We start from the raw sequence: 24,228 nt of genomic DNA, 5'->3' as shown, positions 1-24,228 counted from the left end.
AACCAGAATCCGCTGGATTTAATCGATCTGAACCGGAATCCGCTGGATTTAATCGATCTGAACCGGAATCCGCTGGATTTAATCGGTCTGAACTAGAATACGCTGGATTTAATCGGTCTGAACAAGAATCCGCTGGATTTAATCGTTTTGAACTTGAATTGGCTGGATTTAATCGATCTGAACCGGAATCCGCTGGATTTAATCGGTCTGAACTAGAATACGCTGGATTTAATCGGTCTGAACAAGAATCCGCTGGATTTAATCGTTTTGAACTTGAATTGGCTGGATTTAATCGGTCTGAACTGGAATTCACTGGACTTAATCGATCTGAACCGGAATCCGCTGGATTTATGCGGTCTGAACTGGAATCCGCTGGATTTAATCGGTCTGAATTGGAATTGGCTGGATTTAATCGATCTGAACTTGAATTGGCGGGATTTAATTTATCTGAACTTGAATCTGCTGGATTTAATCGATCTGAACTAAAATCCGCTGGATTTAATCGGTCTGAACTGGAATTGGCTGGATTTAATCGATCTGAACCGGAATCCGCTGGATTTAATCGATCTGAACTGGAATTGGCTGGATTTAATCGATCTGAACCGGAATCCGCTGGATTTAATCGGTTTGAATTGGAATTGGCTGGATTTAATCGATCCGAACCGGAATCCGCTGGATTTAATCGATCTGAACCGGAATCCGCTGGATTTAATCGATCTGAACCGGAATCCGCTGGATTTAATCGGTCTGAATAAGAATCCGCTGTATTTAATCGTTCTGAACTTGAATTGGCTGGATTTAATCGGTCTGAACTGGAATATGCTGGATTTAATCAATCTGAACTGGAATTGGCTGGATTTAATCGATCTGAACCGGAATCCGCTGGACTTAAACGGTCTGAACTGGAATCCGCTGGATTTAATCGGTCTGAACTGGAAGTGGCTGGATTTAATCGGTCTGAACCGGAATCCGCTGGACGTAATTGGTCTGAACTGGAATCCGCTGGATTTAATTGGTCTGAACTAAAATCCGCTGGATTTAATTGATCTGAACTTGAATCCGCTGGATTTAATCGGTCTGACCCGGAATTGGCTGGATTTAATCGATCTGAACTTGAATTGGCGGGATTTAATTTATCTGAACTTGAATCCGCTGGATTTAATCGATCTGAAATAAAATCCGCTGGATTTAATCGGTCTGAACTGGAATTGGCTGGATTTAATCGGTCTGAACTGGAATTGGCTGGATTTAATCGATCTGAACCGGAATCCGCTGGATTTAATCGATCTGAACTGGAATTGGCTGGATTTAATCGATCTGAACCGGAATCCGCTGGATTTAATCGATCTGAACTGGAATTGGCTGGATTTAATCGATCTGAACCGGAATCCGCTGGATTTAATCGGTTTGAATTGGAATTGGCTGGATTTAATCGATCTGAACCGGAATCCGCTGGATTTAATCGATCTGAACCGGAATCCGCTGGATTTAATCGATCTGAACTGGAATTGGCTGGATTTAATCGATCTGAACCGGAATCCGTTGGATTTAATCGGTTTGAATTGGAATTGGCTGGATTTAATCGATCTGAACCGGAATCCGCTGGATTTAATCGATCTGAACCAGAATCCGCTGGATTTAATCGGTCTGAACCGGAATCCGCTGGATTTAATCGATCTGAACCGGAATCCGCTGGATTTAATCGGTCTGAACTGGAATTGGCTGGATTTAATCCATCTGAACCAGAATCCGCTGGATTTAATCGATCTCAACCGGAATCCGCTGGATTTAATCGATCTGAACCGGAATCCGCTGGATTTAATCGGTCTGAACTAGAATCCGCTGGATTTAATCGGTCTGAACCGGAATCCGCTGGATTTAATCGGTCTGAATAAGAATCCGCTGTATTTAATCGTTCTGAACTTGAATTGGCTGGATTTAATCGGTCTGAACTGGAATATGCTGGATTTAATCAATCTGAACTGGAATTGGCTGGATTTAATCGATCTGAACCGGAATCCGCTGGACTTAAACGGTCTGAACTGGAATCCGCTGGATTTAATCGGTCTGAACTGGAAGTGGCTGGATTTAATCGGTCTGAACCGGAATCCGCTGGACGTAATTGGTCTGAACTGGAATCCGCTGGATTTAATTGGTCTGAACTAAAATCCGCTGGATTTAATTGATCTGAACTTGAATCCGCTGGATTTAATCGGTCTGACCCGGAATTGGCTGGATTTAATCGATCTGAACTTGAATTGGCGGGATTTAATTTATCTGAACTTGAATCCGCTGGATTTAATCGATCTGAACTAAAATCCGCTGGATTTAATCGGTCTGAACTGGAATTGGCTGGATTTAATCGGTCTGAACTGGAATCGGCTGGATTTAATCGATCTGAACCGGAATCCGCTGGATTTAATCGATCTGAACTGGAATTGGCTGGATTTAATCGATCTGAACCGGAATCCGCTGGATTTAATCGATCTGAACTGGAATTGGCTGGATTTAATCGATCTGAACCGGAATCCGCTGGATTTAATCGGTTTGAATTGGAATTGGCTGGATTTAATCGATCTGAACCGGAATCCGCTGGATTTAATCGATCTGAACCGGAATCCGCTGGATTTAATCGATCTGAACTGGAATTGGCTGGATTTAATCGATCTGAACCGGAATCCGTTGGATTTAATCGGTTTGAATTGGAATTGGCTGGATTTAATCGATCTGAACCGGAATCCGCTGGATTTAATCGATCTGAACCGGAATCCGCTGGATTTAATCGGTCTGAACCGGAATCCGCTGGATTTAATCGATCTGAACCGGAATCCGTTGGATTTAATCGGTCTGAACAAGAATCCGCTGGATTTAATCGGTCTGAACTGGAATTCGCTGGATTTAATCGATCTAAACTGGAATTCGCTGGATTTAATCGATCTAAACTTGAATCCGCTGGATTTAATCGGTCTGACCCGGAATTGGCTGGATTTAATCGGTCTGAACTGGAATTCACTGGACTTAATCGATCTGAACCGGAATCCGCTGGATTTATGCGGTCTGAACTGGAATCCGCTGGATTTAATCGGTCTGAATTGGAATTGGCTGGATTTAATCGATCTGAACTTGAATTGGCGGGATTTAATTTATCTGAACTTGAATCCGCTGGATTTAATCGATCTGAACTAAAATCCCCTGGATTTAATCGGTCTGAACTGGAATTGGCTGGATTTAATCGGTCTGAACTGGAATTGGCTGGATTTAATCAATCTGAACCGGAATCCGCTGGATTTAATCGATCTGAACTTGAATTGGCGGGATTTAATTTATCTGAACTTGAATCCGCTGGATTTAATCGATCTGAACTAAAATCCCCTGGATTTAATCGGTCTGAACTGGAATTGGCTGGATTTAATCGGTCTGAACTGGAATTGGCTGGATTTAATCAATCTGAACCGGAATCCGCTGGATTTAATCGATCTGAACTGGAATTGGCTGGATTTAATCGATCTGAACCGGAATCCGCTGGATTTAATCGATCTGAACTGGAATTGGCTGGATTTAATCGATCTGAACCGGAATCCGCTGGATTTAATCGGTTTGAATTGGAATTGGCTGGATTTAATCGATCTGAACCGGAATCCGCTGGATTTAATCGATCTGAACTAAAATCCGCTGGATTTAATCGGTCTGAACTGGAATTGGCTGGATTTAATCGGTCTGAACTGGAATTGGCTGGATTTAATCGATCTGAACCGGAATCCGCTGGATTTAATCGATCTGAACTGGAATTGGCTGGATTTAATCGATCTGAACCGGAATCCGCTGGATTTAATCGATCTGAACTGGAATTGGCTGGATTTAATCGATCTGAACCGGAATCCGCTGGATTTAATCGGTTTGAATTGGAATTGGCTGGATTTAATCGATCTGAACCGGAATCCGCTGGATTTAATCGATCTGAACCGGAATCCGCTGGATTTAATCGATCTGAACAAGAAAACGCTGGATTTAATCGGTCTGAACAAGAATCCGCTGTATTTAATCGTTCTGTACTTGAATTGGCTGGATTTAATCGGTCTGAACCGGAATTCGCTGGATTTAATTGAACTGAACTTGAATCCGCTGGATTTAATCGGTCTGACCCGGAATTGGCTGGATTTAATCGATCTGAAATTAAATGGGCTGGATTTAATCGATCTGAACCGGAATCCGCTGGATTTAATCGATCTGAACTGGAATTGGCTGGATTTAATCGATCTGAACCGGAATCCGCTGGATTTAATCGATCTGAACTGGAATTGGCTGGATTTAATCGATCTGAACCGGAATCCGCTGGACTTAATCGGTTTGAATTGGAATTGGCTGGATTTAATCGATCTGAACCGGAATCCGCTGGATTAAATCGATCTGAACCGGAATCCGCTGGATTTAATCGATCTGAACAAGAATCCGCTGGATTTAATCGGTCTGAACAAGAATCCGCTGGATTTAATCGTTCTGAACTTGAATTGGCTGGATTTAATCGGTCTGAACTGGAATTCGCTGGATTTAATTGAACTGAACTTGAATCCGCTGGATTTAATCGGTCTGACCCGGCATTGGCTGGATTTAATCGATCTGAAATTAAATGGGCTGGATTTAATCGATCTGAAATTGAATTGGTTGGATTTAATCGATCTGAACCGGAATCCGCTGGATTTAATCGGTCTGAATTGGAATTTGCTGGATTTAATCGGTCTGAATTGGAATTGGCTGGATTTAATCGATCTGAACCTGAATTGGCGGGATTTAAATTATCTGAACTTGAATCCGCTGGATTTAATCGATCTAAACTTGAATCCGCTGGATTTAATCGGTCTGACCCGGAATCGGCTGGATTTAATCGATCTGAACAAGAATCCGCTGGATTTAATCGGTCTGACCCGGAATTGGCTGGATTTAATCGGTCTGAACTGGAATTCACTGGACTTAATCGATCTGAACCGGAATCCGCTGGATTTATGCGGTCTGAACCGGAATCCGCTGGATTTAATCGATCTGAACTGGAATTGGCTGGATTTAATCGATCTGAACCGGAATCTGCTGGATTTAATCGGTTTGAATTGGAATTGGCTGGATTTAATCGATCTGAACCGGAATCCGCTGGATTTAATCGATCTGAACCGGAATCCGCTGGATTTAATCGATCTGAACAAGAAAACGCTGGATTTAATCGGTCTGAACAAGAATCCGCTGGATTTAATCGTTCTGAACTTGAATTGGCTGGATTTAATCGGTCTGAAATTAAATGGGCTGGATTTAATCGATCTGAAATTGAATTGGCTGGATTTAATCGATCTGAACCTAAATTGGCGGGATTTAATTTATCTGAACTTGAATCCGCTGGATTTAATCGATCTGAACTAAAATCCGCTGGATTTAATCGGTCTGAACTGGAATTGGCTGGATTTAATCGGTCTGAACTGGAATTGGCTGGATTTAATCGGTCTGAACTGGAATTGGCTGGATTTAATCGATCTGAACCGGAATCCGCTGGATTTAATCGATCTGAACTGGAATTGGCTGGATTTAATCGATCTGAACTGGAATTGGCTGGATTTAATCGATCTGAACCGGAATCCGCTGGATTTAATCGGTTTGAATTGGAATTGGCTGGATTTAATCGATCTGAACCGGAATCCGCTGGATTTAATCGATCTGAACTAAAATCCGCTGGATTTAATTGGTCTGAACTGGAATTGGCTGGATTTAATCGGTCTGAACTGGAATTGGCTGGATTTAATCGGTCTGAACCGGAATCCGCTGGATTTAATCGATCTGAACTGGAATTGGCTGGATTTAATCGATCTGAACCGGAATCCGCTGGATTTAATCGGTTTGAATTGGAATTGGCTGGATTTAATCGATCTGAACCGGAATCCGCTGGATTTAATCGATCTGAACTAAAATCCGCTGGATTTAATCGGTCTGAACTGGAATTGGCTGGATTTAATCGGTCTGAACTGGAATTGGCTGGATTTAATCGATCTGAACCGGAATCCGCTGGATTTAATCGATCTGAACTGGAATTGGCTGGATTTAATCGATCTGAACCGGAATCTGCTGGATTTAATCGATCTGAACTGGAATTGGCTGGATTTAATCGATCTGAACCGGAATCCGCTGGATTTAATCGGTTTGAATTGGAATCGGCTGGATTTAATCGATCTGAACCGGAATCCGCTGGATTTAATCGATCTGAACCGGAATCCGCTGGATTTAATCGATCTGAACAAGAAAACGCTGGATTTAATCGGTCTGAACAAGAATCCGCTGTATTTAATCGTTCTGTACTTGAATTGGCTGGATTTAATCGGTCTGAACTGGAATTGGCTGGATTTAATCGAACTGAACTTGAATCCGCTGGATTTAATCGGTCTGACCCGGAATTGGCTGGATTTAATCGATCTGAACCGGAATCCGCTGGATTTAATCGATCTGAACCAGAATCCGCTGGATTTAATCGATCTGAACTGGAATTGGCTGGATTTAATCGGTCTGAACTGGAATTCGCTGGATTTAATTGAACTGAACTTGAATCCGCTGGATTTAATCGGTCTGACCCGGAATTGGCTGGATTTAATCGATCTGAAATTAAATGGGCTGGATTTAATCGATCTGAACCGGAATCCGCTGGATTTAATCGATCTGAACTGGAATTGGCTGGATTTAATCGATCTGAACCGGAATCCGCTGGATTTAATCGATCTGAACTGGAATTGGCTGGATTTAATCGATCTGAACCGGAATCCGCTGGATTTAATCGATCTGAACTGGAATTGGCTGGATTTAATCGATCTGAACCGGAATCCGCTGGACTTAATCGGTTTGAATTGGAATTGGCTGGATTTAATCGATCTGAACCGGAATCCGCTGGATTTAATCGATCTGAACCGGAATCCGCTGGATTTAATCGATCTGAACAAGAATCCGCTGGATTTAATCGGTCTGAACAAGAATCCGCTGGATTTAATCGGTCTGACCCGGAATTGGCTGGATTTAATCGGTCTGAACTGGAATTCGCTGGATTTAATTGAACTGAACTTGAATCCGCTGGATTTAATCGGTCTGACCCGGAATTGGCTGGATTTAATCGATCTGAAATTAAATGGGCTGGATTTAATCGATCTGAAATTGAATTGGTTGGATTTAATCGATCTGAACCGGAATCCGCTGGATTTAATCGATCTGAACTGGAATTGGCTGGATTTAATCGATCTGAACCGGAATCCGCTGGATTTAATCGGTTTGAATTGGAATTGGCTGGATTTAATCGATCTGAACCGGAATCCGCTGGATTTAATCGATCTGAACTAAAATCCGCTGGATTTAATCGGTCTGAACTGGAATCGGCTGGATTTAATCGGTCTGAACTGGAATTGGCTGGATTTAATCGATCTGAACCGGAATCCGCTGGATTTAATCGATCTGAACTGGAATTGGCTGGATTTAATCGATCTGAACCGGAATTGGCTGGATTTAATCGATCTGAACTGGAATTGGCTGGATTTAATCGATCTGAACCGGAATCCGCTGGATTTAATCGATCTGAACTGGAATTGGCTGGATTTAATCGATCTGAACTGGAATTGGCTGGATTTAATCGATCTGAACAAGAATCCGCTGGATTTAATCGGTCTGAACAAGAATCCGCTGGATTTAATCGGTCTGACCCGGAATTGGCTGGATTTAATCGGTCTGAACTGGAATTCGCTGGATTTAATTGAACTGAACTTGAATCCGCTGGATTTAATCGGTCTGACCCGGAATTGGCTGGATTTAATCGATCTGAAATTAAATGGGCTGGATTTAATCGATCTGAAATTGAATTGGTTGGATTTAATCGATCTGAACCGGAATCCGCTGGATTTAATCGATCTGAACTGGAATTGGCTGGATTTAATCGATCTGAACCGGAATCCGCTGGATTTAATCGGTTTGAATTGGAATTGGCTGGATTTAATCGATCTGAACCGGAATCCGCTGGATTTAATCGATCTGAACTAAAATCCGCTGGATTTAATCGGTCTGAACTGGAATCGGCTGGATTTAATCGGTCTGAACTGGAATTGGCTGGATTTAATCGATCTGAACCGGAATCCGCTGGATTTAATCGATCTGAACTGGAATTGGCTGGATTTAATCGATCTGAACCGGAATTGGCTGGATTTAATCGATCTGAACTGGAATTGGCTGGATTTAATCGATCTGAACCGGAATCCGCTGGATTTAATCGATCTGAACTGGAATTGGCTGGATTTAATCGATCTGAACTGGAATTGGCTGGATTTAATCGATCTGAACTGGAATTGGCTGGATTTAATCGATCTGAACCGGAATCCGCTGGATTTAATCGGTTTGAATTGGAATCGGCTGGATTTAATCGATCTGAACCGGAATCCGCTGGATTTAATCGATCTGAACCGGAATCCGCTGGATTTAATCGATCTGAACAAGAAAACGCTGGATTTAATCGGTCTGAACTAGAATCCGCTGTATTTAATCGTTCTGTACTTGAATTGGCTGGATTTAATCGGTCTGAACTGGAATTCGCTGGATTTAATTGAACTGAACTTGAATCCGCTGGATTTAATCGGTCTGACCCGGAATTGGCTGGATTTAATCGATCTGAACCGGAATCCGCTGGATTTAATCGATCTGAACCGGAATCCGCTGGATTTAATCGATCTGAACAAGAAAACGCTGGATTTAATCGGTCTGAACAAGAATCCGCTGTATTTAATCGTTCTGTACTTGAATTGGCTGGATTTAATCGGTCTGAACTGGAATTCGCTGGATTTAATTGAACTGAATTTGAATCCGCTGGATTTAATCGGTCTGACCCGGAATTGGCTGGATTTAATCGATCTGAAATTAAATGGGCTGGATTTAATCGATCTGAACCGGAATCCGCTGGATTTAATCGATCTGAACTGGAATTGGCTGGATTTAATCGATCTGAACCGGAATCCGCTGGACTTAATCGGTTTGAATTGGAATTGGCTGGATTTAATCGATCTGAACCGGAATCCGCTGGATTTAATCGATCTGAACCGGAATCCGCTGGATTTAATCGATCTGAACAAAAATCCGCTGGATTTAATCGGTCTGAACAAGAATCCGCTGTATTTAATCGTTCTGAACTTGAATTGGCTGGATTTAATTGAACTGAACTTGAATCCGCTGGATTTAATCGGTCTGACCCGGAATTGGCTGGATTTAATCGATCTGAAATTAAATGGGCTGGATTTAATCGATCTGAAATTGAATTGGTTGGATTTAATCGATCTGAACCGGAATCCGCTGGATTTAATCGGTCTGAACTGGAATTGGCTGGATTTAATCGATCTGAACCGGAATCCGCTGGATTTAATCGATCTGAACCGTAATCCGCTGGATTTAATCGGTCTGAACAAGAATCCGCTGGATTTAATCGATCTGAACGGGAATCCGCTGGATTTAATCGGTCTGAACAAGAATCCGCTGGATTTAATCGATCTGAACCGGAATCCGCTGGATTTAATCGGTCTGAACAAGAAAACGCTGGATTTAATCGATCTGAACCGGAATCCATTGGATTTAATCGGTCTGAACAAGAATCCACTGGATTTAATCGGTCTGAACTGGAATTCGCTGGATTTAATCGGTCTGAACCGGAATCCGCTGGATTTAATCGGTCTGACCCGGAGTTGGCTGGACTTAATCGATCTGAACCGGAATCCGCTGGATTTATGCGGTCTGAACTGGAATCCGCTGGATTTAATCGGTCTGAATTGGAATTGGCTGGATTTAATCGATCTGAACTTGAATTGGCGGGATTTAATTTATCTGAACTGGAATTGGCTGGATTTAATCGGTCAGAACTGGAATTGGCTGGATTTAATCGATCTGAAACGGAATCCGCTGGATTTAATCGATCTGAACTGGAATTGGCTGGATTTAATCGATCTGAACCGGAATCCGCTGGATTTAATCGATCTGAACTGGAATTGGCTGGATTTAATCGATCTGAACCGGAATCCGTTGGATTTAATCGGTTTGAATTGGAATTGGCTGGATTTAATCGATCTGAACCGGAATCCGCTGGATTTAATCGATCTGAACTAAAATCCGCTGGATTTAATCGGTCTGAACTGGAATCGGCTGGATTTAATCGGTCTGAACTGGAATTGGCTGGATTTAATCGATCTGAACCGGAATCCGCTGGATTTAATCGATCTGAACTGGAATTGGCTGGATTTAATCGATCTGAACCGGAATTGGCTGGATTTAATCGATCTGAACTGGAATTGGCTGGATTTAATCGATCTGAACCGGAATCCGCTGGATTTAATCGATCTGAACTGGAATTGGCTGGATTTAATCGATCTGAACTGGAATTGGCTGGATTTAATCGATCTGAACTGGAATTGGCTGGATTTAATCGATCTGAACCGGAATCCGCTGGATTTAATCGGTTTGAATTGGAATCGGCTGGATTTAATCGATCTGAACCGGAATCCGCTGGATTTAATCGATCTGAACCGGAATCCGCTGGATTTAATCGATCTGAACAAGAAAACGCTGGATTTAATCGGTCTGAACAAGAATCCGCTGTATTTAATCGTTCTGTACTTGAATTGGCTGGATTTAATCGGTCTGAACTGGAATTCGCTGGATTTAATTGAACTGAACTTGAATCCGCTGGATTTAATCGGTCTGACCCGGAATTGGCTGGATTTAATCGATCTGAACCGGAATCCGCTGGATTTAATCGATCTGAACCGGAATCCGCTGGATTTAATCGATCTGAACAAGAAAACGCTGGATTTAATCGGTCTGAACAAGAATCCGCTGTATTTAATCGTTCTGTACTTGAATTGGCTGGATTTAATCGGTCTGAACTGGAATTCGCTGGATTTAATTGAACTGAATTTGAATCCGCTGGATTTAATCGGTCTGACCCGGAATTGGCTGGATTTAATCGATCTGAAATTAAATGGGCTGGATTTAATCGATCTGAACCGGAATCCGCTGGATTTAATCGATCTGAACTGGAATTGGCTGGATTTAATCGATCTGAACCGGAATCCGCTGGACTTAATCGGTTTGAATTGGAATTGGCTGGATTTAATCGATCTGAACCGGAATCCGCTGGATTTAATCGATCTGAACCGGAATCCGCTGGATTTAATCGATCTGAACAAGAATCCGCTGGATTTAATCGGTCTGAACAAGAATCCGCTGTATTTAATCGTTCTGAACTTGAATTGGCTGGATTTAATTGAACTGAACTTGAATCCGCTGGATTTAATCGGTCTGACCCGGAATTGGCTGGATTTAATCGATCTGAAATTAAATGGGCTGGATTTAATCGATCTGAAATTGAATTGGTTGGATTTAATCGATCTGAACCGGAATCCGCTGGATTTAATCGGTCTGAACTGGAATTGGCTGGATTTAATCGATCTGAACCGGAATCCGCTGGATTTAATCGATCTGAACCGTAATCCGCTGGATTTAATCGGTCTGAACAAGAATCCGCTGGATTTAATCGATCTGAACGGGAATCCGCTGGATTTAATCGGTCTGAACAAGAATCCGCTGGATTTAATCGATCTGAACCGGAATCCGCTGGATTTAATCGGTCTGAACAAGAAAACGCTGGATTTAATCGATCTGAACCGGAATCCATTGGATTTAATCGGTCTGAACAAGAATCCACTGGATTTAATCGGTCTGAACTGGAATTCGCTGGATTTAATCGGTCTGAACCGGAATCCGCTGGATTTAATCGGTCTGACCCGGAGTTGGCTGGACTTAATCGATCTGAACCGGAATCCGCTGGATTTATGCGGTCTGAACTGGAATCCGCTGGATTTAATCGGTCTGAATTGGAATTGGCTGGATTTAATCGATCTGAACTTCAATTGGCGGGATTTAATTTATCTGAACTGGAATTGGCTGGATTTAATCGGTCAGAACTGGAATTGGCTGGATTTAATCGATCTGAAACGGAATCCGCTGGATTTAATCGATCTGAACTGGAATTGGCTGGATTTAATCGATCTGAACCGGAATCCGCTGGATTTAATCGATCTGAACTGGAATTGGCTGGATTTAATCGATCTGAACCGGAATCCGTTGGATTTAATCGGTTTGAATTGGAATTGGCTGGATTTAATCGATCTGAACCGGAATCCGCTGGATTTAATCGATCTGAACCGGAATCCGCTGGATTTAATCGGTCTAAACAAGAAAACGCTGGATTTAATCGATCTGAACCGGAATCCGTTGGATTTAATCGGTCTGAACAAGAATCCACTGGATTTAATCGGTCTGAACCGGAATTCGCTGGATTTAATCGATCTAAACTTGAATCCGCTGGATTTAATCGGTCTGACTCGGAATTGGCTGGATTTAATCGGTCTGAACAAGAATCCGCTGGATTTAATCGGTCTGAATTGGAATTGGCTGGATTTAATCGATCTGAACTTGAATTGGAGGGATTTAATTTATCTGAACTTGAATCCGCTGGATTTAATCGATCTGAACTAAAATCCGCTCGATTTAATCGATCTGAACTAAAATCCGCTGGATTTAATCGGTCTGAACTGGAATTGGCTGGATTTAATCGGTCTGAACTGGAATTGGCTTGATTTAATCGATCTGAACCGGAATCCGCTGGATTTAATCGATCTGAACTGGAATTGGCTGGATTTAATCGATCTGAACCGGAATCCGCTGGATTTAATCGGTTTGAATTGGAATCCGCTGGATTTAATCGATGTGAACAAGAAAACGCTGGATTTAATCGGTCTGAACAAGAATCCGCTGTATTTAATCGTTCTGAACTTGAATTGGCTGGATTTAATCGGTCTGAACTGGAATTCGCTGGATTTAATTGAACTGAACTTGAATCCGCTGGATTTAATCGGTCTGACCCGGAATTGGCTGGATTTAATCGATCTGAAATTAAATGGGCTGGATTTAATCGATCTGAACCGGAATCCGCTGGATTTAATCGATCTGAACTGGAATTGGCTGGATTTAATCGATCTGAACCGGAATCCGCTGGATTTAATCGATCTGAACTGGAATTGGCTGGATTTAATCGATCTGAACCGGAATCCGCTGGACTTAATCGGTTTGAATTGGAATTGGCTGGATTTAATCGATCTGAACCGGAATCCGCTGGATTTAATCGATCTGAACCGGAATCCGCTGGATTTAATCGATCTGAACAAGAATCCGCTGGATTTAATCGGTCTGAACAAGAATCCGCTGTATTTAATCGTTCTGAACTTGAATTGGCTGGATTTAATCGGTCTGAACTGGAATTCGCTGGATTTAATTGAACTGAACTTGAATCCGCTGGATTTAATCGGTCTGACCCGGAATTGGCTGGATTTAATCGATCTGAAATTAAATGGGCTGGATTTAATCGATCTGAAATTGAATTGGTTGGATTTAATCGATCTGAACCGGAATCCGCTGGATTTAATCGATCTGAACTGGAATTGGCTGGATTTAATCGGTCTGAACTGGAATTGGCTGGATTTCATCGATCTGAACCGGAATCCGCTGGATTTAATCGATCTGAACCGGAATCCGCTGGATTTAATCGGTTTGAATTGGAATCGGCTGGATTTAATCGATCTGAACCGGAATCCGCTGGATTTAATCGATCTGAACCGGAATCCGCTGGATTTAATCGATCTGAACCGGAAAACGCTGGATTTAATCGGTCTGAACAAGAATCCGCTGTATTTAATCGTTCTGTACTTGAATTGGCTGGATTTAATCGGTCTGAACTGGAATTCGCTGGATTTAATTGAACTGAACTTGAATCCGCTGGATTTAATCGGTCTGACCCGGAATTGGCTGGATTTAATCGATCTGAACCGGAATCCGCTGGATTTAATCGATCTGAACCGGAATCCGCTGGATTTAATCGATCTGAACAAGAAAACGCTGGATTTAATCGGTCTGAACAAGAATCCGCTGTATTTAATCGTTCTGTACTTGAATTGGCTGGATTTAATCGGTCTGAACTGGAATTCGCTGGATTTAATTGAACTGAACTTGAATCCGCTGGATTTAATCGGTCTGACCCGGAATTGGCTGGATTTAATCGATCTGAAATTAAATGGGCTGGATTTAATCGATCTGAACCGGAATCCGCTGGATTTAATCGATCTGAACTGGAATTGGCTGGATTTAATCGATCTGAACCGGAATCCGCTGGATTTAATCGATCTGAACTGGAATTGGCTGGATTTAATCGATCTGAACCGGAATCCGCTGGATTTAATCGATCTGAACTGGAATTGGCTGGATTTAATCGATCTGAACCGGAATCCGCTGGACTTAATCGGTTTGAATTGGAATTGGCTGGATTTAATCGATCTGAACCGGAATCCGCTGGATTTAATCGTTCTGAACTTGAATTGGCTGGATTTAATCGGTCTGAACTGGAATTCGCTGGATTTAATTGAACTGAACTTGAATCCGCTGGATTTAATCGGTCTGACCCGGAATTGGCTGGATTTAATCGATCTGAAATTAAATGGGCTGGATTTAATCGATCTGAAATTGAATTGGTTGGATTTAATCGATCTGAACCGGAATCCGCTGGATTTAATCGATCTGAACTGGAATTGGCTGGATTTAATCGGTCTGAACTGGAATTGGCTGGATTTCATCGATCTGAACCGGAATCCGCTGGATTTAATCGATCTGAACCGGAATCCGCTGGATTTAATCGGTTTGAATTGGAATCGGCTGGATTTAATCGATCTGAACCGGAATCCGCTGGATTTAATCGATCTGAACCGGAATCCGCTGGATTTAATCGATCTGAACAAGAAAACGCTGGATTTAATCGGTCTGAACAAGAATCCGCTGTATTTAATCGTTCTGTACTTGAATTGGCTGGATTTAATCGGTCTGAACTGGAATTCGCTGGATTTAATTGAACTGAACTTGAATCCGCTGGATTTAATCGGTCTGACCCGGAATTGGCTGGATTTAATCGATCTGAACCGGAATCCGCTGGATTTAATCGATCTGAACCGGAATCCGCTGGATTTAATCGATCTGAACAAGAAAACGCTGGATTTAATCGGTCTGAACAAGAATCCGCTGTATTTAATCGTTCTGTACTTGAATTGGCTGGATTTAATCGGTCTGAACTGGAATTCGCTGGATTTAATTGAACTGAACTTGAATCCGCTGGATTTAATCGGTCTGACCCGGAATTGGCTGGATTTAATCGATCTGAAATTAAATGGGCTGGATTTAATCGATCTGAACCGGAATCCGCTGGATTTAATCGATCTGAACTGGAATTGGCTGGATTTAATCGATCTGAACCGGAATCCGCTGGATTTAATCGATCTGAACTGGAATTGGCTGGATTTAATCGATCTGAACCGGAATCCGCTGGATTTAATCGATCTGAACTGGAATTGGCTGGATTTAATCGATCTGAACCGGAATCCGCTGGACTTAATCGGTTTGAATTGGAATTGGCTGGATTTAATCGATCTGAACCGGAATCCGCTGGATTTAATCGTTCTGAACTTGAATTGGCTGGATTTAATCGGTCTGAACTGGAATTCGCTGGATTTAATTGAACTGAACTTGAATCCGCTGGATTTAATCGGTCTGACCCGGAATTGGCTGGATTTAATCGATCTGAAATTAAATGGGCTGGATTTAATCGATCTGAAATTGAATTGGTTGGATTTAATCGATCTGAACCGGAATCCGCTGGATTTAATCGGTCTGAATTGGAATTTGCTGGATTTAATCGGTCTGAATTGGAATTGGCTGGATTTAATCGATCTGAACCTGAATTGGCGGGATTTAAATTATCTGAACTTGAATCCGCTGGATTTAATCGATCTAAACTTGAATCCGCTGGATTTAATCGGTCTGACCCGGAATTGGCTGGATTTAATCGGTCTGAACAAGAATCCGCTGGATTTAATCGGTCTGACCCGGAATTGGCTGGATTTAATCGGTCTGAACTGGAATTCACTGGACTTAATCGATCTGAACCGGAATCCGCTGGATTTATGCGGTCTGAACCGGAATCCGCTGGATTTAATCGTTCTGAACTGGAATTGGCTGGATTTAATCGATCTGAACCGGAATCCGCTGGATTTAATCGGTTTGAATTGGAATTGGCTGGATTTAATCGATCTGAACCGGAATCCGCTGGATTTAATCGATCTGAACCGGAATCCGCTGGATTTAATCGATCTGAACAAGAAAACGCTGGATTTAATCGGTCTGAACAAGAATCCGCTGGATTTAATCGTTCTGAACTTGAATTGGCTGGATTTAATCGGTCTGAAATTAAATGGGCTGGATTTAATCGATCTGAAATTGAATTGGCTGGATTTAATCGAGCTGAACCGGAATCCGCTAGATTTAACCGGTCTGAATTGGAATTGGCTGGATTTAATCAATCTGAACCGGAATCCGCTGTATTTATTCGATCTGAACTGGAATTGGCTGGATTTAATCGATCTGAACCGGAATCCGCTGGATTTAATCGGTCTGAACTGGAATTGGCTGGATTTAATCGATCTGAACCGGAATCCGCTGGATTTAATCGATCTGAACCGTAATCCGCTGGATTTAATCGGTCTGAACAAGAATCCGCTGGATTTAATCGATCTGAACGGGAATCCGCTGGATTTAATCGGTCTGAACAAGAATCCGCTGGATTTAATCGATCTGAAACGGAATCCGCTGGATTTAATCGGTCTGAACAAGAATCCGCTGGATTTAATCGATCTGAACCGGAATCCGCTGGATTTAATCGGTCTGAACAAGAATCCGCTGGATTTAATCGGTCTGAACTGGAATTCGCTGGATTTAATCGATCTAAACTTGAATCCGCTGGATTTAATCGGTCTGACCCGGAATTGGCTGGATTTAATCGGTCTGAACAAGAATCCGCTGGATTTAATCGGTCTGACCCGGAATTGGCTGGATTTAATCGGTCTGAACTGGAATCCGCTGGATTTATGCGGTCTGAACTGGAATCCGCTGGATTTAATCGGTCTGAATTGGAATTGGCTGGATTTAATCGATCTGAACTTGAATTGGCGGGATTTAATTTATCTGAACTGGAATTGGCTGGATTTAATCGGTCAGAACTGGAATTGGCTGGATTTAATCGATCTGAAACGGAATACGCTGGATTTAATCGATCTGAACTGGAATTGGCTGGATTTAATCGATCTGAACCGGAATCCGCTGGATTTAATCGATCTGAACTGGAATTGGCTGGATTTAATCGATCTGAACCGGAATCCGTTGGATTTAATCGGTTTGAATTGGAATTGGCTGGATTTAATCGATCTGAACCGGAATCCGCTGGATTTAATCGGTCTGAACAAGAAAACGCTGGATTTAATCGATCTGAACCGGAATCCATTGGATTTAATCGGTCTGAACAAGAATCCACTGGATTTAATCGGTCTGAACTGGAATTCGCTGGATTTAATCGGTCTGAACAAGAATCCGCTGGATTTAATCGGTCTGACCCGGAGTTGGCTGGACTTAATCGATCTGAACCGGAATCCGCTGGATTTATGCGGTCTGAACTGGAATCCGCTGGATTTAATCGGTCTGAATTGGAATTGGCTGGATTTAATCGATCTGAACTTGAATTGGCGGGATTTAATTTATCTGAACCGGAATTGGCTGGATTTAATCGGTCAGAACTGGAATTGGCTGGATTTAATCGATCTGAAACGGAATCCGCTGGATTTAATCGATCTGAACTGGAATTGGCTGGATTTAATCGATCTGAACCGGAATCCGCTGGATTTAATCGATCTGAACTGGAATTGGCTGGATTTAATCGATCTGAACCGGAATCCGTTGGATTTAATCGGTTTGAATTGGAATTGGCTGGATTTAATCGATCTGAACCGGAATCCGCTGGATTTAATCGATCTGAACCGGAATCCGCTGGATTTAATCGGTCTGAACAAGAAAACGCTGGATTTAATCGATCTGAACTGGAATTCACTGGACTTAATCGATCTGAACCGGAATCCGCTGGATTTATGCGGTCTGAACCGGAATCCGCTGGATTTAATCGTTCTGAACTGGAATTGGCTGGATTTAATCGATCTGAACCGGAATCCGCTGGATTTAATCGGTTTGAATTGGAATTGGCTGGATTTAATCGATCTGAACCGGAATCCGCTGGATTTAATCGATCTGAACCGGAATCCGCTGGATTTAATCGATCTGAACAAGAAAACGCTGGATTTAATCGGTCTGAACAAGAATCCGCTGGACTTAATCGTTCTGAACTTGAATTGGCTGGATTTAATCGGTCTGAAATTAAATGGGCTGGATTTAATCGATCTGAAATTGAATTGGCTGGATTTAATCGAGCTGAACCGGAATCCGCTAGATTTAACCGGTCTGAATTGGAATTGGCTGGATTTAATCAATCTGAACCGGAATCCGCTGTATTTATTCGATCTGAACTGGAATTGGCTGGATTTAATCGATCTGAACCGGAATCCGCTGGATTTAATCGGTCTGAACTGGAATTGGCTGGATTTAATCGATCTGAACCGGAATCCGCTGGATTTAATCGATCTGAACCGTAATCCGCTGGATTTAATCGGTCTGAACAAGAATCCGCTGGATTTAATCGATCTGAACGGGAATCCGCTGGATTTAATCGGTCTGAACAAGAATCCGCTGGATTTAATCGATCTGAAACGGAATCCGCTGGATTTAATCGGTCTGAACAAGAATCCGCTGGATTTAATCGATCTGAACCGGAATCCGCTGGATTTAATCGGTCTGAACAAGAATCCGCTGGATTTAATCGGTCTGAACTGGAATTCGCTGGATTTAATCGATCTGAACTGGAATCCGCTGGATTTAATCGGTCTGAATTGGAATTGGCTGGATTTAATCGATCTGAACTTGAATTGGCGGGATTTAATTTATCTGAACTGGAATTGGCTGGATTTAATCGGTCAGAACTGGAATTGGCTGGATTTAATCGATCTGAAACGGAATCCGCTGGATTTAATCGATCTGAACTGGAATTGGCTGGATTTAATCGATCTGAACCGGAATCCGCTGGATTTAATCGATCTGAACTGGAATTGGCTGGATTTAATCGATCTGAACCGGAATCCGTTGGATTTAATCGGTTTGAATTGGAATTGGCTGGATTTAATCGATCTGAACCGGAATCCGCTGGATTTAATCGGTCTGAACAAGAAAACGCTGGATTTAATCGATCTGAACCGGAATCCATTGGATTTAATCGGTCTGAACAAGAATCCACTGGATTTAATCGGTCTGAACTGGAATTCGCTGGATTTAATCGGTCTGAACAAGAATCCGCTGGATTTAATCGGTCTGACCCGGAGTTGGCTGGACTTAATCGATCTGAACCGGAATCCGCTGGATTTATGCGGTCTGAACTGGAATCCGCTGGATTTAATCGGTCTGAATTGGAATTGGCTGGATTTAATCGATCTGAACTTGAATTGGCGGGATTTAATTTATCTGAACCGGAATTGGCTGGATTTAATCGGTCAGAACTGGAATTGGCTGGATTTAATCGATCTGAAACGGAATCCGCTGGATTTAATCGATCTGAACTGGAATTGGCTGGATTTAATCGATCTGAACCGGAATCCGCTGGATTTAATCGATCTGAACTGGAATTGGCTGGATTTAATCGATCTGAACCGGAATCCGTTGGATTTAATCGGTTTGAATTGGAATTGGCTGGATTTAATCGATCTGAACCGGAATCCGCTGGATTTAATCGATCTGAACCGGAATCCGCTGGATTTAATCGGTCTGAACAAGAAAACGCTGGATTTAATCGATCTGAACCGGAATCCGTTGGATTTAATCGGTCTGAAACGGAATCCGCTGGATTTAATCGATCTGAACTGGAATTGGCTGGATTTAATCGATCTGAACCGGAATCCGCTGGATTTAATCGATCTGAACTGGAATTGGCTGGATTTAATCGATCTGAACCGGAATCCGTTGGATTTAATCGGTTTGAATTGGAATTGGCTGGATTTAATCGATCTGAACCGGAATCCGCTGGATTTAATCGATCTGAACCGGAATCCGCTGGATTTAATCGATCTGAACTGGAATTGGCTGGATTTAATCGATCTGAACCGGAATCCGCTGGATTTAATCGATCTGAACTGGAATTGGCTGGATTTAATCGATCTGAACCGGAATCCGTTGGATTTAATCGGTTTGAATTGGAATTGGCTGGATTTAATCGATCTGAACCGGAATCCGCTGGATTTAATCGATCTGAACCGGAATCCGCTGGATTTAATCGGTCTGAACAAGAAAACGCTGGATTTAATCGATCTGAACTGGAATTCACTGGACTTAATCGATCTGAACCGGAATCCGCTGGATTTATGCGGTCTGAACCGGAATCCGCTGGATTTAATCGTTCTGAACTGGAATTGGCTGGATTTAATCGATCTGAACCGGAATCCGCTGGATTTAATCGGTTTGAATTGGAATTGGCTGGATTTAATCGATCTGAACCGGAATCCGCTGGATTTAATCGATCTGAACCGGAATCCGCTGGATTTAATCGATCTGAACAAGAAAACGCTGGATTTAATCGGTCTGAACAAGAATCCGCTGGACTTAATCGTTCTGAACTTGAATTGGCTGGATTTAATCGGTCTGAAATTAAATGGGCTGGATTTAATCGATCTGAAATTGAATTGGCTGGATTTAATCGAGCTGAACCGGAATCCGCTAGATTTAACCGGTCTGAATTGGAATTGGCTGGATTTAATCAATCTGAACCGGAATCCGCTGTATTTATTCGATCTGAACTGGAATTGGCTGGATTTAATCGATCTGAACCGGAATCCGCTGGATTTAATCGGTCTGAACTGGAATTGGCTGGATTTAATCGATCTGAACCGGAATCCGCTGGATTTAATCGATCTGAACCGTAATCCGCTGGATTTAATCGGTCTGAACAAGAATCCGCTGGATTTAATCGATCTGAACGGGAATCCGCTGGATTTAATCGGTCTGAACAAGAATCCGCTGGATTTAATCGATCTGAAACGGAATCCGCTGGATTTAATCGGTCTGAACAAGAATCCGCTGGATTTAATCGATCTGAACCGGAATCCGCTGGATTTAATCGGTCTGAACAAGAATCCGCTGGATTTAATCGGTCTGAACTGGAATTCGCTGGATTTAATCGATCTGAACTGGAATCCGCTGGATTTAATCGGTCTGAATTGGAATTGGCTGGATTTAATCGATCTGAACTTGAATTGGCGGGATTTAATTTATCTGAACTGGAATTGGCTGGATTTAATCGGTCAGAACTGGAATTGGCTGGATTTAATCGATCTGAAACGGAATCCGCTGGATTTAATCGATCTGAACTGGAATTGGCTGGATTTAATCGATCTGAACCGGAATCCGCTGGATTTAATCGATCTGAACTGGAATTGGCTGGATTTAATCGATCTGAACCGGAATCCGTTGGATTTAATCGGTTTGAATTGGAATTGGCTGGATTTAATCGATCTGAACCGGAATCCGCTGGATTTAATCGGTCTGAACAAGAAAACGCTGGATTTAATCGATCTGAACCGGAATCCATTGGATTTAATCGGTCTGAACAAGAATCCACTGGATTTAATCGGTCTGAACTGGAATTCGCTGGATTTAATCGGTCTGAACAAGAATCCGCTGGATTTAATCGGTCTGACCCGGAGTTGGCTGGACTTAATCGATCTGAACCGGAATCCGCTGGATTTATGCGGTCTGAACTGGAATCCGCTGGATTTAATCGGTCTGAATTGGAATTGGCTGGATTTAATCGATCTGAACTTGAATTGGCGGGATTTAATTTATCTGAACCGGAATTGGCTGGATTTAATCGGTCAGAACTGGAATTGGCTGGATTTAATCGATCTGAAACGGAATCCGCTGGATTTAATCGATCTGAACTGGAATTGGCTGGATTTAATCGATCTGAACCGGAATCCGCTGGATTTAATCGATCTGAACTGGAATTGGCTGGATTTAATCGATCTGAACCGGAATCCGTTGGATTTAATCGGTTTGAATTGGAATTGGCTGGATTTAATCGATCTGAACCGGAATCCGCTGGATTTAATCGATCTGAACCGGAATCCGCTGGATTTAATCGGTCTGAACAAGAAAACGCTGGATTTAATCGATCTGAACCGGAATCCGTTGGATTTAATCGGTCTGAACAAGAATCCACTGGATTTAATCGGTCTGAACCGGAATTCGCTGGATTTAATCGATCTAAACTTGAATCCGCTGGATTTAATCGGTCTGACCCGGAATTGGCTGGATTTAATCGGTCTGAACAAGAATCCGCTGGATTTAATCGGTCTGACCCGGAGTTGGCTGGACTTAATCGATCTGAACCGGAATCCGCTGGATTTATGCGGTCTGAACTGGAATCCGCTGGATTTAATCGGTCTGAATTGGAATTGGCTGGATTTAATCGATCTGAACTTGAATTGGTGGGATTTAATTTATCTGAACTTGAATCCGCTGGATTTAATCGATCTGAACTAAAATCCGCTGGATTTAATCGATCTGAACTAAAATCCGCTGGATTTAATCGGTCTGAACTGGAATTGGCTGGATTTAATCGGTCTGAACTGGAATTGGCTGGATTTAATCGATCTGAACCGGAATCCGCTGGATTTAATCGATCTGAACTGGAATTGGCTGGATTTAATCGATCTGAACCGGAATCCGCTGGATTTAATCGGTTTGAATTGGAATCCGCTGGATTTAATCGATCTGAACAAGAAAACGCTGGATTTAATCGGTCTGAACAAGAATCCGCTGTATTTAATCGTTCTGAACTTGAATTGGCTGGATTTAATCGGTCTGAACTGGAATTCGCTGGATTTAATTGAACTGAACTTGAATCCGCTGGATTTAATCGGTCTGACCCGGAATCCGCTGGATTTAATCGATCTGAACTGGAATTGGCTGGATTTAATCGATCTGAACCGGAATCCGCTGTATTTAATCGATCTGAACTGGAATTGGCTGGATTTAATCGATCTGAACCGGAATCCACTGGACTTAATCGGTTTGAATTGGAATTGGCTGGATTTAATCGATCTGAACCGGAATCCGCTGGATTTAATCGATCTGAACAAGAAAACGCTGGATTTAATCGGTCTGAACAAGAATCCGCTGTATTTAATCGTTCTGTACTTGAATTGGCTGGATTTAATCGGTCTGAACTGGAATTCGCTGGATTTAATTGAACTGAACTTGAATCCGCTGGATTTAATCGGTCTGACCCGGAATTGGCTGGATTTAATCGATCTGAAATTAAATGGGCTGGATTTAATCGATCTGAAATTGAATTGGTTGGATTTAATCGATCTGAACCGGAATCCGCTGGATTTAATTGGTCTGAATTGGAATTTGCTGGATTTAATCGGTCTGAATTGGAATTGGCTGGATTTAATCGATCTGAACCTGAATTGGCGGGATTTAATTTATCTGAACTTGAATCCGCTGGATTTAATCGATCTGAACTAAAATCCGCTGGATTTAATCGGTCTGAACTGGAATTGGCTGGATTTAATCAATCTGAACTGGAATTGGCTGGATTTAATCGATCTGAACCGGAATCCGCTGGATTTAATCGGTCTGAACTGGAATCCGCTGGATTTAATCGGTCTGAACAAGAATCCGCTGGATTTAATCGATCTGAAACGGAATCCGCTGGATTTAATCGGTCTGAACAAGAATCCGCTGGATTTAATCGGTCTGAACTGGAATTCGCTGGATTTAATCGATCTAAACTTGAATCCGCTGGATTTAATCGGTCTGACCCGGAATTGGCTGGATTTAATCGGTCTGAACAAGAATCCGCTGGATTTAATCGGTCTGACCCGGAATTGGCTGGATTTAATCGGTCTGAACTGGAATCCGCTGGATTTATGCGGTCTGAACTGGAATCCGCTGGATTTAATCGGTCTGAATTGGAATTGGCTGGATTTAATCGATCTGAACTTGAATTGGCGGGATTTAATTTATCTGAACTGGAATTGGCTGGATTTAATCGGTCAGAACTGGAATTGGCTGGATTTAATCGATCTGAAACGGAATCCGCTGGAT

This window comes from Telmatherina bonti, assembly GCF_933228915.1.
Source record: "Telmatherina bonti genome assembly, chromosome: 8".
NCBI classification, from domain to species: Eukaryota; Metazoa; Chordata; class Actinopteri; order Atheriniformes; family Telmatherinidae; genus Telmatherina; species Telmatherina bonti.
The sequence above is the reverse complement of the archived record's forward strand: the minus strand, read 5'-3'. Positions refer to the sequence as shown.